Source organism: Motacilla alba, chromosome 1A (assembly GCF_015832195.1).
Source record: "Motacilla alba alba isolate MOTALB_02 chromosome 1A, Motacilla_alba_V1.0_pri, whole genome shotgun sequence".
In the NCBI taxonomy this organism is placed as follows: domain Eukaryota; kingdom Metazoa; phylum Chordata; class Aves; order Passeriformes; family Motacillidae; genus Motacilla; species Motacilla alba.
The window spans coordinates 47,453,532-47,471,217 of NC_052031.1; the positions used below are offsets into that span (position 1 = coordinate 47,453,532).

Sequence of the window (17,686 nt, forward strand, 5' to 3'; positions counted from 1 at the left end):
CAACTTGTGTGAGCACAGAAAAAGACTTTGTCATCTCTACTCCCAATGTACTCCATCATGGCTTCCAGTAATAAAAGAAACCTCTTAGGAGTTCAGGAAGCATACAGTACTACTGGATTGATCTGTTGTTTCGATTTTTCTGTCGATTTTGATTTCTCTGTTTCCCCATGTTTGTTTTTAATTTGAATGACAGCAACTCAAAACAACCTCAAAGTTAGTAGAAGCCATTCAATGAAGTTTTGTAAAAATATAAAAGACTGAAAGCAGCCTTGTTTGAGGTAAATGAAGCTGTGTGTTTAAGGAGTTTATATAAAAATTGAGAGGTATTAGGAGGGAAAAAAATTATGTTGATGTCATTTGTTGACTCCAGGGTCTGGAGGGAGGGAGGGGGTTTGGGTTTGCCTTCAAGGATCTGACCGTTTGCCCGGGCATTTTCAGGGGTGGCGATGCCGAAGAAGGGCAAGAGATGGCAGCATTGCTAAAGCATCGCACGGCTCAGCCTCTCCCTTCTCGGGGCCGAGCCAGAGCCCTTCAAGCCATTGTTTCATTGCTGCTCAAACCCCAGCCTCAAAAATGTTCTGCTGAAGCTTTCCCTGAATTGCTGCGGATTGCAGATCTTGTCTGTGTGTGGTACAAATGTAGACTGGTAAAAAAAGGGAAGTATTAGGAAAGAGAGAGTTACTCCCCTCCTTACCAGAACACAGGCCAGCTTTCAAAGACTAGAACTGCCAGTCACACTCCTGTTACACGTACAATAAAGATAGTCATTCCTCATGGTAGGCACCCAGTATTCCAATCAGAACTCTATCGAATTATAGACTTGCTGCAAAAGCATAAATTAAAAGGCAGTCCTTGCAAAAGAAACTTATAATGTAGATTAGGACACACAAAATGAAAACTCACAAAATCACTGAGAATGAGAGCAGAAGGATTGCAAATACAGAAAAATTATTCTACATAGGATAGTCCACCATCATATAAATTTTGTAAAATAACCCTGCACTTAATAAACTGCAGTGTTTGGAATCATAAACTAACTGGGGGGAATTTTTTTTTTTTTCAAATATCACGTGGTTATCTCTGGCAAAGAGATTGCTGGGTTTCTGCATTGTTTCTTGAGAATCTGAAATCCTAACTGCTCGTAATGTGTGACTGTATTTCTCCATGTAAGACACAAACACTCTTAATAACAAAGCAGGCAGTGATGGGTTCATTTCCAATTGCTATGACATCATTCTAATTCCAAGGCACTCCACACATTTCCTAATGGTATTCTCAACACCTGAGAGTACTTCTAGCTGTAATTATAAATATCCCAAGAGTGCATACTATACAGACCTGATTTTTCCTGATCAAAGGCAGTAAAGCTTCTTTAACACAAAAACTTGATAACCCATAACCCACCCCATTGGATTAACTGCAGAACAACAAAGGGGCCACAGACTGCTTCTTCCATATTCCTGCTCTCCTGGAAGCACACCACAAATCTTTTAAATGGTGAAAAGACTTTTGGAGTGACCACACTGCCAAAATAACATAGGGCATTTTCCTTTAGAGAGACTATTTTAATTGCCTGAACTATTTTGCAGAAAAGCCCAAACATTTGTGAACATTGGTCAAATGATTTTTTTTTTAAGTGAGAACAGGTTTATAGTTTGAATAACCATCAGTTGCTCTAAAACTAGCTGGATTTATTCACATAGAAATAAAAAAGCAACAATTTTTTCAAAACTATTCTCTCACACAGGAACTGGGGAGGTGCCCTTTACCACAACACTGGCAAAAACACCAATTTGCTCCTTCTACAACATAAAAGTATATTTCATACACAGCATAATTGCTGAATAAAAAGAAAATCTAAAATATTATCCACTTTACAAAGGTTCTTCATTGGCTTCATGAGACTGGTGTTTCCCCAACAGAAATTAAAGAAAGCTAATGTGGCACATAGAACTAAGCAGTCTTTCAAAAACTTACTAAAATACAATCTTCATTTAAAAAAAAAAGTCTTCTCTCTATCCCTGGAAAGAGAATGACTTCTTATTTTATTTTTTACTAAAAAGGTAAATGTAATGCCCCTTAGGGTTAGTGTCCCACTGATAATTTAATAACACTTTAAAACAATGAGGTAATCCTACGTCAATGCCTTCACTATTTAAACATTAGAAAATGTCAGACCTTTGCTCACATGTACATGTAACCCTATTCTTTAAAGTGATATTATTACTGCTATTCAAACTTAAAATATTTCTTAGTTACATACTCATTAAAATATAATATGCTGTTTATGATATTTTTTAAAAGCCCACTACATACTAGCGACCATGTAATTTCTTCAATTTCAATTATACTGTAACTTCTTCTTTCTTTATTATTTTTTACTAAGATCATTTCTTGCTTTATAAGAAAACATTTTGCAGCTCTGAAAGGTAAGAATCTGCTTCACAGCAATTGGGATGTATTTATGTGGTGAAATTTTTTTCTTAGGGAAGAAAGTCTCACAGAAAAGCAGTTACAGATATGCTGAAAGCTAGGAGTTGAACATAGCTTAAATTAATATGAAACAGTGAAAAATAGAATCTAGCAGATAAAATATTCATAGAAACAATGTTTCTAGAGACACTCACTGAAATTTTAAACTCAAGAATGAGTATTACTTTGAAATTTTAAGGGGAAATTACTGCGCTTGATTTAAAAACGTATGGAGGGCAGTTCTACAGTCTGCTGAAACACAAGGTCAGAGATACATTCCTTTCATATCTGTCCTTAAAATATATTATGATAAGCAACCTGGGGAGTTGCACATCTTTCCTTTCATTGTTGTTCCACAGCTGCCTCATAAGCAGAGAAATACGCAACACCATTTAGCAACCTCATCCAAAAGCTTTTGTGCCTGCCTCAGAACATCCTAGTTCCACTTACATAGACACAAGAAAACATACCTCAAGTTATTCAAATCTTGCATAGTATGCCTTCTTCATTTGTAATACAGGAAAAGGAAGACGTTATGGAGTTAATATAAATGCAGATGTAAATGGTCAAAATACCCAGGAGCACAGGGGCCTTCAACTTTTCACTCAGGTGAACAAAGTTTCAGCCTCCCAAGTCTCACAATTAATTCTGCAGTTATTCAAATAAGCAGTGTTTAAACTCAAGTATTTTCAAAAGGGCAGAATTCACCTCAAGTGACCTGGGCCAACCAAAACTGCATTAGCAGGAGAAGACAGAGCCTGAGAAACACACCTGTTGTGATGCTTCAAAAAAAGATGGTGAGGTGGCAACACTTGAAGTCTCAGCAATTTGTGCTGTAAGTAACAGCAAGCTGTCCCACAAGCAAATTTGCTTCCCTTGATTGATAAACTTGCTAGATACTACGGGTGCTGGCCATGAGAGAACTCTGTATTGTTAAATAAAGCTTTTTTAAACGTAATATACAGTCCAGTAGGTTGTTATGCTACATCTTGCTGTGCTTTTTTCCTATTCCCACCTTTCTACTGCCTCTTAGTTGTTATTGCAATCATTAGTTGCTAATCAGTCCTGGTCACAGGTCTCTCATGAAGAACTCACTACTTCTTCCATCTAAGTATTTTCACTTTCATAATGTCAAAATCAAGATACAAAATTCTTGTGTCGCATCATTCCCCACAAGAACAACCCTGCTGTCTTCAAAATCATAGAATATTTTCAAATTCCCATCTCTTTTAGTATAATCTTTTATTTTTTAGCTTTAGGAAAGGGAATGCACCCTCATACCAAACCTTAAATCACACACAAAAATATGCCGTTCCAGCTAGAACTATGACTGTTCTGCTGTACTGAGAATTATGGAGTTTTACATTCTACTTTTTTCCAACTCTCACTTATTTCTCTTTTCCATCTTACCATACTCCTGTTCTTTTCCACTTTAACTTACAGCTGAACCCAAGAGCTGTGAAGTATTCCCAGATTCCCACAATCAAGAAGAACTAAAAAGAGATTGTGAGGGCAAGGAGCTATTCCAAGTATCTCACAGTAATCTCTAACCTCAACTTTTGCTCTCCTTTTTCTGAAGCAGGATCACAAGAATAAAACTCATTAAGAACTTAAAAGTGAATAAAAGCACTGTCATAGAGGGCAGCCTAACAAACAGCCCTCAGTGTGTGGGTCTCCCACTCATCTTCACAGAAGGCAGCATAAGGAGTGTCTGGACAAACCACACTCTTCTGCTTACAGAGAAGAAAAGCAGTTACCTGAATTCAAGCAGATAAATGGTAAACATTACTGTGTGATTCATCCAATAAAATCACAGAGAATCACCACACAGTCAGTGTGTCACCTTCATTGGTCACAAGTAACAAAGACAATTATCAACATTTCCTGTTTTGGTAGTTGAGGTCCAACACAGGCAAGAGGAAGATGAAAACCACATAGCAGATTATGAGTGCTTCCCCCGCATTGAGCAACATAAATCAGTCTGGTGGGCAAATGATTTACAACCTTATACATAAGAACATCAATAACTTGCCCTTAAGGAGCTCCCTTGACTCTCAGACTGAAGATGTCAACAATTTGATTTTGCAAGTCTGGGTGCAGATTCTGCTGTATATCTTCCCACCTCTCCCTGCTCACCAAGGCACTTGGAAAGAGAGCACAGTCTGTCATCTTGTGGTTACCAGCGCAGTAAATCAGGGAAGAGTCAGTGAAAAAGCAGTTGAGACAAACACTCCATCATCTAACAGATAAGCCTTAATGGATACACAGGATACAACTATACAAAACAAAGTAATATCCATTATTATCCATTACCCATCAATGTTAGCCATTATCCATTGTTAACATAACCTCACTAATCCTAGCTATCCCAGCAGTCTTGAGCAGCCAGAGATGGTAGAATGCAAATCCATGCAAACACAGCTCCTTTATATCTGGTGTTCCTCAGTCCTTTCTTCTTGTGATTCTTATATTTTTTCTTAGTTCTTTCCCCTACTTCAGCACTTGTTTTTCCTGCCTCTTTTCTAAATCCTTACAAAGATACTCTCCTCAACTTCTTCATCTCCTTCCATTCTGCTTACAGGCTTTGAAATCACACAAGAGCAGCTTTTGTCTCTGGTTTATTATGCTGGGCCAGTTCTGGGTAACTCAAGCCAATGGTCACATATGCCACATACAGGCTGCACTGGCTACCTCAGGACTGCATGCGTAATGATTCTCTCTCTTGATCAACCTACTGGTAGACTTTGGGATACTACAGTCTTCCTAGCTGTCATTCTAGCTTTGGAATGTCAATCTTGTCTCTGTAACCATGTCTAAAATTAACCTGAAAGAAATGTCATGGAGCATGAGAAGTCAACCCATAGAATGCATTTGTCTGACTAATGCAAAGTCCTTAAGCTAATTGCCTGAAAAACAAGTGAAACATAAACTCTGATTTTAACAACTCAACACAAACAAGCTCACAGGAGGAGTTTGACTGTGAATGTATAACAACATGCAAGCAAAAAGGTTATTTTTTTTTCATCAAGCTCAAGAAAAGGGAGTGATATGCAATATGTCAAATTTTTAGGACAGGAAAGCACAATCTCTTTCCAAGAACTTGTTTTGGTTTTAAAAGAAAATTCCCATTCTCTCCAGATTTAGAAATTGTTCTCTTTTTCTAAAAGTCATGCTATGCTGTGGGAAAGTATAGGACCAACATTACTACTCCTCTGCAAGCAGCTGCTCGGGACCATGCCAGGATGCTTTCTTGTACTGCCAGCAACCAGCAAGTGTATTCAGCTCTCAGCAAGCATCCTTTGTCAGAGATCTGCAGGCTTCATCACTTGCCAGGAGAAAATTTAAAACTCGATTTTTTTAATTCCTTACCTCCTGTTCATTCACATTCTCATCTTTCCTCCATCTCAGCTTCCATCCCCTTTCAACTCTCAGTCCTCTGGCAGATTATTTTGCACCGCCTGATCAATCTATTCTGCTTCCAAGCTTCCTGAATATAACTTAACACTTCCCCAGGAAAGCTTATCAGAAGAAACTCAGTAAATTAGACCTTCTCTTTTTCCAATATTCACTCCTACATTTTTAATCCACATTTTTGTGACAAAGTTAGATTCATGAATAAAATTTTGTTTCTTTCACTTGAAATACAGTGCTGAAAAAATTATTTAGCAGCACTATGTCTGCTTCTGTGTATATTTTCCAGACAACATTGCACTGACCATCTTGAGGATTTTAAAGTATTTCAAGACATTTCAGAATGACACTGACCTAAAAAGAGATGATGCAAAAAGATCCTAAGACAAATTCTTGCTATCCTCTAAACCTAGGTTTCCAGAAGTATTATCAGAGTATCACATAGGGATTCAAACACCTGTTCTACTTGAAATCCTGTGCTAATTTCTGTAATCATGGCAGATGCTGTGGAATCACAACACCAAGATTAAATAAAGCATAGGGATAAAGAACAAAGGCAAATTCACACATGAATTTTTACGAAAAAATTTTACATACATTTACACACATGAATTTTAAACTTGCAGTCTTTTTTTTATGAGTACTGGTTTCAAGTTATTATTTTTAATATACTCATACATTTCATAGTTTCTTACTCATTAAACTGTACATCTGTTATGGATATATTAACTAAAACTTTGGCAAATACACAGAACCAAAGTTACAGAGGTGCACTTGGCAGCGAGAATCTTCTGCAACTTCATATGAGACCACTCTGACCTAAAGCTGTGGCCAACTCTCTCAGTCTCTGCCAAAGCTTAATGTCCTATGAATCTCCAGACCAGTCTAAGACACTTTTGAAGCCTGCAAGCATAGCCTACCTGTATCTCCATTAGATCCTGTCCTTGTTCCAGCCAGGACAGGATTAATTTTTACAACAACCAGGAGGAGCCATGGCTAGGACACGGAGGTTGTTCTGTATCACCTCATGTCACTGCCAGGAGTAAGAGTAGGGATTCTCTTATTGGGAGAAGGAGCTCCTTCCAGACAACAAAATGTGGTGGGGATAGCCATCCAGTGTTCTCTACTGTTAGGAGGTTTCTTTGTGAATCGTTTCTTTTCTTATACCCTCTGTCATTAGTATCGGTGCTGTTACTGTTCGTTTTCTTATCTCATTGCTGTTTCCAGTAAATTGTTCTTATTTCAACCCATGATCTTTGCCTTTTGTGCTTCCAATTCTCCTCTCCATTGTGTCACAGAAGGGAGGGGGCGGGGAAAACTGGGGGAGCACAAGAGTGGTGTGTGGTTTGGAAAGTCTTGTTGGGGGCACTGGATTGGGGTTCCCATTCTAAACCACAACAGATCCTTAGAGGCTTGCCTTGGGAAAATTGTATACCCAACACTTATATCAATTTATTTGTTTATCCAAACTGAAATTGTGTGGTTCTCAGGCAATTTGTCTTAGGTGTGTGACTACAAAAACCAGATTAATTAATTCAACTGAAAATCAGTTTTCAATCAGGTTATCAATATTTTGTAAAATTAGCAAATAATGACTTCTCCAATTCCTGTTGAGCTTAAACTGACCATAAAACAAACATCAAAGAATAATCCTGTTCACCTCCTCATCCCTCTCTAGACACTATTTCCTGTTGCTGCCCTTGGGCTGGCATTACTCCTCACAGTCAGGAAAACTAGGCTAGCAAAAGAAAAATGAGCTTTCAACAGGAGTGACACACTCAAGCAAGACATCACATAGCCACAGGCATATGAGCGGCACACGGGAAGTGGTGGGAAGAAGCGGCAGAAGACAGCAGGAGAAAGAAAGCCAGCCTGCTCCCTTCAACAGCAACCCATACTTCTGCCAGATTAAAATAGCAGTGCAGTGACAGTCTAAACCATTTTTTGAACAAAGAAGGGAAGCTTCTTTTAGGAGAATTTCTTTCCTGTAAAATTTCCATAGTAGAACGTTTGTTTGCTAAAGGGAAAGTACTCAGTTATGACAAAGTATGGAAAAAACAACATATGTTTAAAAATCCCATTGGTATGTCAGGGTAGGAGATCTGAGTGAGCTTAATGGGCTGAAAAATTTAAAGAATTATCATAAGACAATCCAGACAATTAAAAAAAGATGTGACATACAGCTTTCCTAAAGGATTGTTTCCTAAAGGATTTACAGATAAATTGTATTTTCTGAGAATATATATTCTTCACTTAGAAAAAACATGGGCACACTCTTAAAAAAATACAATTGCTGAATGCTTGCTTTGCTTTTTGAACGGAAATTGTTTGAGTTTTTATTACATTTCTTCTTCACTCTATATTCTCTGAAACGATTTTTGACTTACACTTTATGTTGATTCGATTTTCCCTTTGCGTTCTACATAAAAAAGGTCCAATTGGCTACTTTCTTATAACTCAAGGATTCTGACATTCCTGATTGTCCTAGTTTTACTTGCGGGTGTTGGGAAGGGAGCAGAGCCTGGCACTGTGTGGGCACGGCTAGGCTGCTGTTCTGTATCCTGAAATCATCACTGGGGGGGCCATGGGTTTGGGGGGAAGAGAAAGATGATCATACACCATAAGTGTGTGATTTTGTTCTGTTCCTTCCTCAGAGAACCTGCCAGCAACCAGCGCTATGGACTCTGCCCAGCTCCATGCTGCCTGTCCCTTCCTGTCCCTCAGGAGAAATGCAGCTGCAAGTGGTGAACACAGTCAAGCCTGGCCGAATACTGCTGAATACTGCTGAATACTGCGGAGCAGTGCAGTTCAGAAGCTGTCAGTCTGGGCAGGGCACTATCGTTCAGGTGTGTAGCATCATTCAGATTGGGGCATTTTTCCACAGTTGTTTTTTGTTCTCTTGAGCTCAGAGAAGGAGAATGCCAGGCTGCAGTAACGGCTGCCATTTTCCCCTTTTTCTCAGGAGACCACATGGTGCTGGTGATGGTGCCATCCACCGTCTTGTTTTTGTCTCAGGAGGCCAGGTAGAACTGAGCCAAGGTGAGGAGCACCTTTGAATGTGTAAATCACTCTCTCTTTTGTATACTTGTGTTAATTGCTGCTGTTACCCTTCCTATCATCATCCTATTGCTGTTTGTTTTAGTAGATTTTTATTTCAACCCAAGGGGTTGCATTTGTCCTTTCGAAACAGGGAGGGGCAGGGAGAAGGGGAGTGGCTTATTTGAACTTTCATTCCCAACTGGTTTTAAACCACCACACTTACTCATTTTTAGCCCATCTTCAGTGTAGAAGTCTCAGACAAAGAAATCATTAAACACCTCTGCCTAGTTTATGTCCCTGTTTGGGAAGTGACTGTCCTCCTCAAGTAACTGATCAATGCTATTTCTGGTCTCCCTTTTGCTATTAATATTTTTTTAAGCTCTTTTTATTGTTCCCCACAGTACTAGCCAGCTTCAACTCCAATTCAGTGAAGAGTATTCTGTAGTCCTCCCATGTAGCCTGATCTTGCTTCTAATGGCCATTTCTTCTTCTAATGGCATGTTTCCTTTCTTTGCCGTAGCGTCAGAAGAATATTGCTGCTCAGTAACAGGCACTGTCAGAACTAGAGCAGGAAGATTATGCACTATCTGAGTACACCTCAGACTGTTCCCAAGCTTTTCATTATACACAACAATACATTATTTTTTTAATTCACATTTCATTTATATGACTGATTAAAGCAAAAGGTAAATGTTGCCAGTCTACAGTGTATCATGTCCGTACTAAGTCTTTAAAAACCAGAAAAGAAAAATCAATTAACTACACCAAAACTGTCAAATTCCCTTAAACTGACTCCAGGTTTTTTCCCTGACACCAGCTCTTCAGAAATGCATCCACCTCTTAGCTCCACTGTTCGTGGCATCATTCCAGCATCCTGAGCTCAACTGAAAATGAGCACTCCCTTTGCCTGATTTTCTCTGGCTCATTTTGATACGGTAATATTATGTTTTCATTCCAAGACTGCAGAGGGGAATTTTAAAATATATAAATATATAAATACCTATCTTGCCACTCAATCCACTGGAACAAATATGTACACATAAAATCTTTTGCTAAGCCACATATTCACTTTGAGTTCTTTGTGTATGGATAAAAGCCAAACAAAGACTTTCCTACTCAAAATCCCACTAAAAAAAAACAACTGTCATTGACTAGGAGAGGGAGACACATAAGAACAGCCAAAATCAGGACTGTTGGTGCTGATCCTAAATGAGACATATTGCATTAGACAGATTTTTTTCAAGTCCTGTTTCAAAAATGTTCAGTAGTACATGGCTGTTACAAAATAATCCATATTCAGTTGTAATGCAAAATCGTTTCCTGATTCCTTAAATTCTTGAGGATTTCTACTTTCTTTTATTTGTTAGTCTTATTCTTGCAGTTACAGTTAAAAACTTGAACCCTTTCCCCAGAGTCTTTTCTGAGGAAACCAGGGAGAGAGTGCAAGGAAATGGGGAAGAGAGGTAGAACACTGACTTTCCCTTTGTTGGAGTGGCCTTCTAGAGCCATAGCCAGGTCTGCCAAGATTCGAAAATTATAAATAAGGTGTGAAAATGAGGGGATACTTTCAACTGTCAGAAAAAAATGTGGAAATGCAAGTATTTTTTTCTGGCATGGGAGATGAAGGCAATGGATGAGGTGGGGAAGGGGAAGCAGTACTTTCTACAAAGGATCTAGTCCATTTTAGAAGACAGTTGTTTGCACTCATCCTCCTCTGAGATCAGAGTAAGACTTTTTATTTTTTTCCTTTTTCTCTTAAATCATCTATTTTACACCTAGGCAAGGAACCACTAGTTTTGAAATGCAACATTCTTCTACTTTTGGAGCATGAAGTCCTTGAAGTCCTTGAAATATGCAGCATAACTGCAAACCACCAAAGTGTAATGAATTCTGTGAATTCCCTTTTTTTCGGGCTTGACTTGGTAGTATACGTGCGCATGTGTACGCATACACGTACATGTGCAAGTTTGCACTCACATAAATTTCTTGTCAGGTCATTGCTGTGAGTAATGGTGTCTCCTCCACCAGCTGGCAGTGAGAATAGTGTGTGAACAGCCTTCTGTAAGACACTGCAGCAGTTTTCTGGCTCACGCTGTAGCCAGAAAACCGGAAAAAGTAGAGGTCAACATGCTTGATGAACTGGGTTGTTGCACAGCAGTAGTCCTAACAAACTGGAAAAATAAGTCAAAAGAAACTTCATAAAGGTCACCCAAAAAAAATGTAAAGCCTGATACAGTAATGCAGAAACAGCTTGAAATGGTCCTGTGAGATGGGACCACAAACAAGAGAAACCCTGTTTTTTTTACAAAAAAAACCTATGCATGATAGGTTCACCCTATCATGATAGTCTAGGGTCTTCCAGAGGAGACCTTGGCTCCTGCTGTGTCTCTGAGTGTCTGGTCACCCGGCTGGACCACAGGTTCCCTGTGCCCCTTGTTGTGCAAACTCTTGCCTGGGGCTCCAGCCACTTCCCACCACCCAGAGCTCAACCAGCAGCTGCACTGCAGCTACACACTAAGCTATGTATGCTAACTGAATGTACTGCTCAAAGCTGTCCACCATGCTGCTGTGGTTTGGGAGCGTGGGAGCAGTTGGGTCAGAGATGACAGTAAAAATTTTACTTCCCACTTCACTTGAAGAGTCTCTACATTTTGCAAACATTTGTCACAATGTAGCAACAAGATTACTTTTGCCTGGTTTTTGTGCCATCCTTAAAATCAATACACATATTTACATCCAGACATGGTTGTGAAAGAAATCTTTACATTATACCCCTAGGGATGATGAATGTTGGAGATTCAGGTGCAGGCACACATGGTTGCCTCTCCTCATTAAGGAGGAATTGTTCGCAAACAGCTTGACAGCGGAACGAAATAACCTTGCTTGCCATTGCTTGCTGCCACAAACAGGGTTGTTCACTCCTTTGCTACACCCCACATGAGTAGCAGTACGCCTACTCTACAGTTGGTTGCAGCATTTTGCTGGACTCTGGTGAGCCAGCTAATTTCACGGATCTGGCAGAATATTCCCCTTGGAGGATGGAAGTAGCATCTAGAATGTCAGTGAACTAAATTGACTTAGGAGGTGTCTGACAAATACCAAAGCTAGCATAGGTGAAAGTGGGGAATATCTTCAGTAGCAGCTGCCTTTTAGATCTACTCAACTGAAGATCAAACCAAAGCCAGGGAAGTGAGTGGCATACATATATATCTACTCCTTCCCCTCAGGTGTGTAAGGTCAATGCCTTCAGAAGCATGGATGTCTAAAAACAAAGTCTGCACTGAAACTGGAAAAAGTGTAGCAGAGCAGCCTAAAACTCAGGCATGTATACCACTTCAGTGTAGCAGAAAATCATGCCTGACTGAGAAACAATACGAGCTTAAAAATTCCAAAGGTTTATTAAACCTTAACAAAATATAACAAAGGACTGAATAAAGTAAAATTACACCTCCACCAGCCACATGCTCATCTACAAAATGGCTGCTCTGCCTTTTATATCCTTGGCGCATCCCAAAGTCTTGTCAGTCAACTCCTTCTCTGCCATCCATTGGTGCAGATCACTTTCTTACACTTTGATTGGAGGTCAGGTGTTGCCATGCTGTGCCTCCTGGTAACAAGCTTGCCCTCCCCTGAATGCCCCGACTAGTGACAACAATACAAGGGGGAAAGAGACCTATGGGGAGAACATATAAAAAAATAACATAACTATATATCTATAAAACTTCTCTTAACATACACATAATATTCATCTCTTTATTGTGAGAACCAACCATCACAGTACCCATTTATAACATGACAAAACCATACAGCCACAGAGAAGTTTCACTAGCCACTGCCTCCATACAGCTGAGATACATACTGCCTCCACAGCACCGCCAGGGTGAGGTGTACTGTCTCCCTTCTGTTCTAGATGCTGCTGGAGGAAATGCAAATCAAACCTCCAGACAAGATCTTCTCCAAGATGGAGTAGGCCGGTTTCCTTTGATCTGTAAAAGCGGGGAATGCATTGGTGGAGGGAGGGGAAAAGAAGAAGCAGCGTTTTCCGGTAATGGGCTGACATAAACAGGGTGTGCTTATCTTCCTGGTATCTGCATGGAGCAGAAAGGAAAGGGTAACACCCAGGTTTGTCTCCTGTACTAGAGGGAGGGACTGGGGAAAATAGGCAGGTACAGGGAGGCCTTTCTTTGCCATGGTGGCAGCTGGCAAGAGAGACACACCGCTTGTAGGGTTGTGATAAAAAGGAACAGAGCAGCTAGAGTCCTGTGCCAGGGAAGTAAAAAGTCGCATCCAAGCATGGGGCAGGCAGGAATGAAAGCTGCACACAACTGCAGGGGAGCAAGGGACTGGGAGCACCCCGGGTGCAGCCATGTCCCTGCAGACAGGCAGCTTTCACCAAAACCAGAATACTCGTTCTGCTTATTTCCCCTCTAAGTGGAAAAACCCCACATGTTCAAATTAAAGTACTTCCCTCGGTGTGGAGGAAATAGAAATGTGGTTAGGCAGCCAGGACAGAGAGTCAACATACACGGATTCAGGATCAGCAGCAGCCCTACAGGCACACAGCCGTGGTGGGGGCTGTGCTGGGCTGTGGGGAAGCCGCAGGGGAGCACAAGTTTGCCGCGCCTTAGCGAAAGAGGCCCGGGCGTGGGGGGGAGGGAAGGAGGAGGCGGGAGAATGCTGAGGAACAGGGAAGCAGATCCGGCTTGGGCCGGTTTGAGCCGGTTTGGGCCGGTTGGGGCGCTGCAAGGACACGACAGCTGCTGAGGCCGCCCCTGCAGCCGGGCGGGCGCTGCTCTCCGGGACGGATCGCCAGAGCCCTCGGAACGGGGCGCGGCGCCACCGCCGGCAGCCGCGAAAGGGCCCGGCCAGGCCACGCTGCAAGCGGCAGCAGGAGCCGCCTCCAGCCGGAATCCGCTCCTGCCTTCCCGCCGCGCCCCGCGGGGCCCCAGACCGGCGGCGGGGCAGGAGGCCCCGGTGTCGGGTTTCAGCCGGAGGAGCCGGTTGTGCGGCCGGGGGAGGGGAGCGCTGGGGGAAGGGCGCCCCAGGGCCGGGCCTGAGGGGCCGCTGCCGTGGGCAACCCGCAGGGCAGTGAGCACCTCTGACACGGCCCAGCCGCCCCGGGGAGCAGCCCCAGCCCCCGCCCCCGGAGCGGGTCCCAGTGCGCACATCCCGCTCCTGCCCGGCGGGAGCAGGGAGCAGTCCTGGGCCGGGGTGTGCCCAGCGTGCTGAAGGGACGACAAGGCTATGTGGGGCAGCGCCGCTGAGGCATCCTGGGGTGGGGAGCTTTTGAATTGTTGGTTATGCATGGAGAAAGAAACTTGGGTTTTCTCGGTAACCCGTAGGCTCACGGGTTTGGTCTGAAAGGCCTGTTTTCTAGGTTCTTTTTCCACTGTGTTTACAAATACACAAGTACTACCTTTATGCCGCGGTAGCTTTCGAAGTACAAAATGGCATCTGAACTCTTGTAGGGGAAGCAACAACGCCCCCTGAAATACATTTGCTGAAATACATTTGCTGTTTTTCTTCCCGTGACTGATACAATCTCATTAATAAAGTGTCTCGTCAGTGGAGCATTGAGCAGCAGACTCCTGACCTTCTTTGGGTAACAATTTCACGCTTTAATACTCAAACTAGTGATTTTTTATTCTTTCTCAGCCTAAATTACTGTTATTGTACTTGCTAAATCCACTTTCAGTGGCGATCTACAGTGTAGTAAGTTCATCAGCTTCTAACAAATGGTACACTTTTCACCTGTACCCATTATTTCCATGGAGACAAAGTCAATTACTGGTGTTCATATTCTTTTGGTTTTTCTGTCACACTGGGCTTGTAATCGCCATATATGCTGGCTCATGGTTTCAGCTTAACAGCTAACTCAAATCATTTAATCATCATACTGAAGAGCAAAAACAGCCTTGTCCCCTCTTTTTGTATTAGCTCAGATCTCTCTGTGTGTCTTTAATCTCCTCATGAGCGTTTGATCTGCCTCTGGTTTCAGTCTTTCATCCCTGCAACTCCTACTGGGTTATACTGTTCTCCAGATAACTGAAAAATGAGAGATGTGCCCTATCCACCTGTCCATCGTTAGCAGTGGTTTTACTAATTGTTTGTTTGTGTTGGGGATTTTTTGTTCCTTGGTGTGTAAACTGTGTCAGTTTTTTATTGCTGGCAGAGGTAGGAATGGTGATGCAGATAACATGCTCTTCTGCTTGGTTTTCTGACCCATTTAGAGTCTCTGTAGATCCATTTAGAGAAGCCATTGATAAAAATTGCGACCTCACAGCAGTATTGTCACATATCTTGGCGGAAGTGGAGCTGCTCTGATAACTGCAAAGCAGCCACAGGATGTAATCTAGCTCAGGCAGAATCTAAGGGTGTAGGAAGCGACAGGAAGTGTATTTTGTTCTTCAGAAGTGCAGAGGAGTCAGCATATGACAATTTGGACAAATTCAGGTTTTATAAGCAGTAGCTATGGACAAAGTCACTGGGTCAGAGGTGTTTGTGCTTCAGCTCAATGTGATTAGTAAAAGAGATTTGCCAGTTGCTCATATCCTTATGTTCCTCCAATAAGATACACAAGTAAATATAGCTTAGCAGCAGGTACTTTTGATCCTCGTGATAGAAAAATTAATGGAAAAAGAAACGTTCTTACTGTATATATTGGTTGCTGCAGTACAGTCAGCTGTGGTGGTTTGGGTAAGTTAGCTGTGCTGTACTATTCTGATACTCCGTATTGCCAAAGGATGGGGATGAGTCCCCTCATGTACTGTGGCATTAAAATTATTTTCAAATCCATGGGACTGTTTATTCTCCTAACTCTGCTTCTGCTTTGGGTTTTTCTGTTTTAATAATAAAATGTGGCCCTGTGGCTCATCAGAGAAAGAGACTAAATCCAACATTTCTGTTCTTTAGTTTCATGGATATTGTGTCTTGAAGCATTTCTGCACTTCAGAAAGTTAGACCCGACTATCTGTGACACCAGCCCAGGACTGTAGACTCCTGTTGCAGACAGACTTTTTTACTCCTGCTGATTTGAGAAGTGTGACTCAATGAATAAGCTGTTCCCTGCCTGTGTCTCTTCAATATTGAGTATGTGTTGCTTCAGTCAGACTTGCTGTGTTAATTTTATTATGTTTGAAGTGTATCAAATTTTTGTAAGAAAAAAATGGGACTAAATTATAAAAGATCATTATTCTCTCTTCTTTTATCCCACGATTTCCCCCAGAGTGTTTATTGTAGCATTGTGGTGTAACCATAAGACTAAGTGTCAAATAAATGAGTCAAACATGAAGTAGATTCTTCGTTATTTGCATATTTCAGATGTGTGGTTAATGCAGCGCATGGTGAGTTTACATTTTAGCACTTTAAAGGAACAACATTGTGTCACAGATCCTTTTATAGGGTAGGCATGAAAAAAATTTCCTCACTCAAGATGAAAATGAGTTAAGGGGAATTGCTGAAGGTCACTGCAAGTCATGTCATGTGCAAGACATCCATCATCTGACAGCTAACTGCTAGGCTCTGCTGCTCTTCTCAGATTACTGGGGTTTACATTTTTAAATAAAATTGAATTGGCAGCCATTTTTCACCTATCTGCAAAGATAAGAATTGAAGATTCTGTATCTTTAGGCACAATTAAGAGTATCACAAGTGTCTAAAGCTATATAGGATGTTCAGTGAAATATTTTGCTTTTATTGCTTTTTATCCACTGTTGCTTAGGCAACAACAAACTTTGAACATGGGTCCTGCAAGATAAATGAAAGAGAAATACAGTCTTTTTAGTGTAAATTGTACATGTACAAGCATATTGTAAAGCATTGCTTAGTAAAATTGAATACTTATAAATGGAACTTCTTTATTTGGTTCTCAGTTCGCCTGATGTTTTTAATGGAGTATAAAACCAAAGAACTAATGAAATACCCTTCCAGAAGGTCTTAGAGCATCTTCTTTTTGTCATTGTCTTGTCATTGAAGATAACATCTTGATCAAACTTCAGTTTGTGTAATTACGATTGGTCAGCTCAAGATTTAAGCCACTGTGGTATACAGCATGTGTTTGCAGAATTACAGAGGTACTTTGTTCTGCCCCAGACCTGGCTAAGTTTTAACTATGCAGACAGATCTCCTAAGGATAATCAGAAGTGGAGGATCTGGAGCCCAAGTCTTACAAGGACCGGCTGAGGATGATGGGGATATTCAGTCTGTAGAACAGAAGGCTCAGGAGAGACCTTTTCACTCTACAACTGCCTGAAAGAAGGCTGTAACAAGTGGGGGGTCAGTCCCTCCCCCAAGTAACAAGTAACAGGACAACAGGAAATAGCCTCAAGTGGCACCAGGGGAGGTTTAGACTGGATATTAGGAAAAAATTGTTTGTGAAAAAGATTGTCGTGTTTCAAACAGGCTGCCCAGGGAAGCGGTGGAGTCACCATCCGTGGAGGTATTGAAAAGACACATAGATGTAGCACTTAGGGACATGGTTTAATGGTGGACTTGGCATTGCTGGGTTAACGGTTGGACTTGAACATCTTAGAAAGGTCTTTTCCAATACTTTTTTCCCAAATTTCCAGTACATGTTATTTTCTTTCACAAGATCTTGGCCGTGTGCAATGTACGGAATTAATCAAAATTATACCACAAAGAAAACATCCACAAAAGCCTTGTGTTTTTTGATGGAGATAGAAATTGTGTGGTAGGTTACCATTGTTAGTCGGGGCATTGATCATGTTTTTTAACAATTTACAACTCTGCAAAGTCTCTAGATTTG

The 17,686-nt window shown here is 41.3% G+C and overlaps 1 long non-coding RNA gene across 1 annotated transcript; it reads right to left on the reverse strand.

Moving 5' to 3' along the window:
• Positions 1-12,389: 12,389 nt before the first annotated feature.
• On the reverse strand, positions 12,390-13,566 carry LOC119708535. The gene is made up of 3 exons (XR_005259100.1): positions 13,448-13,566; positions 12,782-12,908; positions 12,390-12,595 (listed from the first exon to the last, which is right to left on the reverse strand). It is a non-coding gene; the product is annotated as an uncharacterized LOC119708535 (long non-coding RNA).
• Between the last annotated feature and the right edge of the window lie 4,120 nt (positions 13,567-17,686).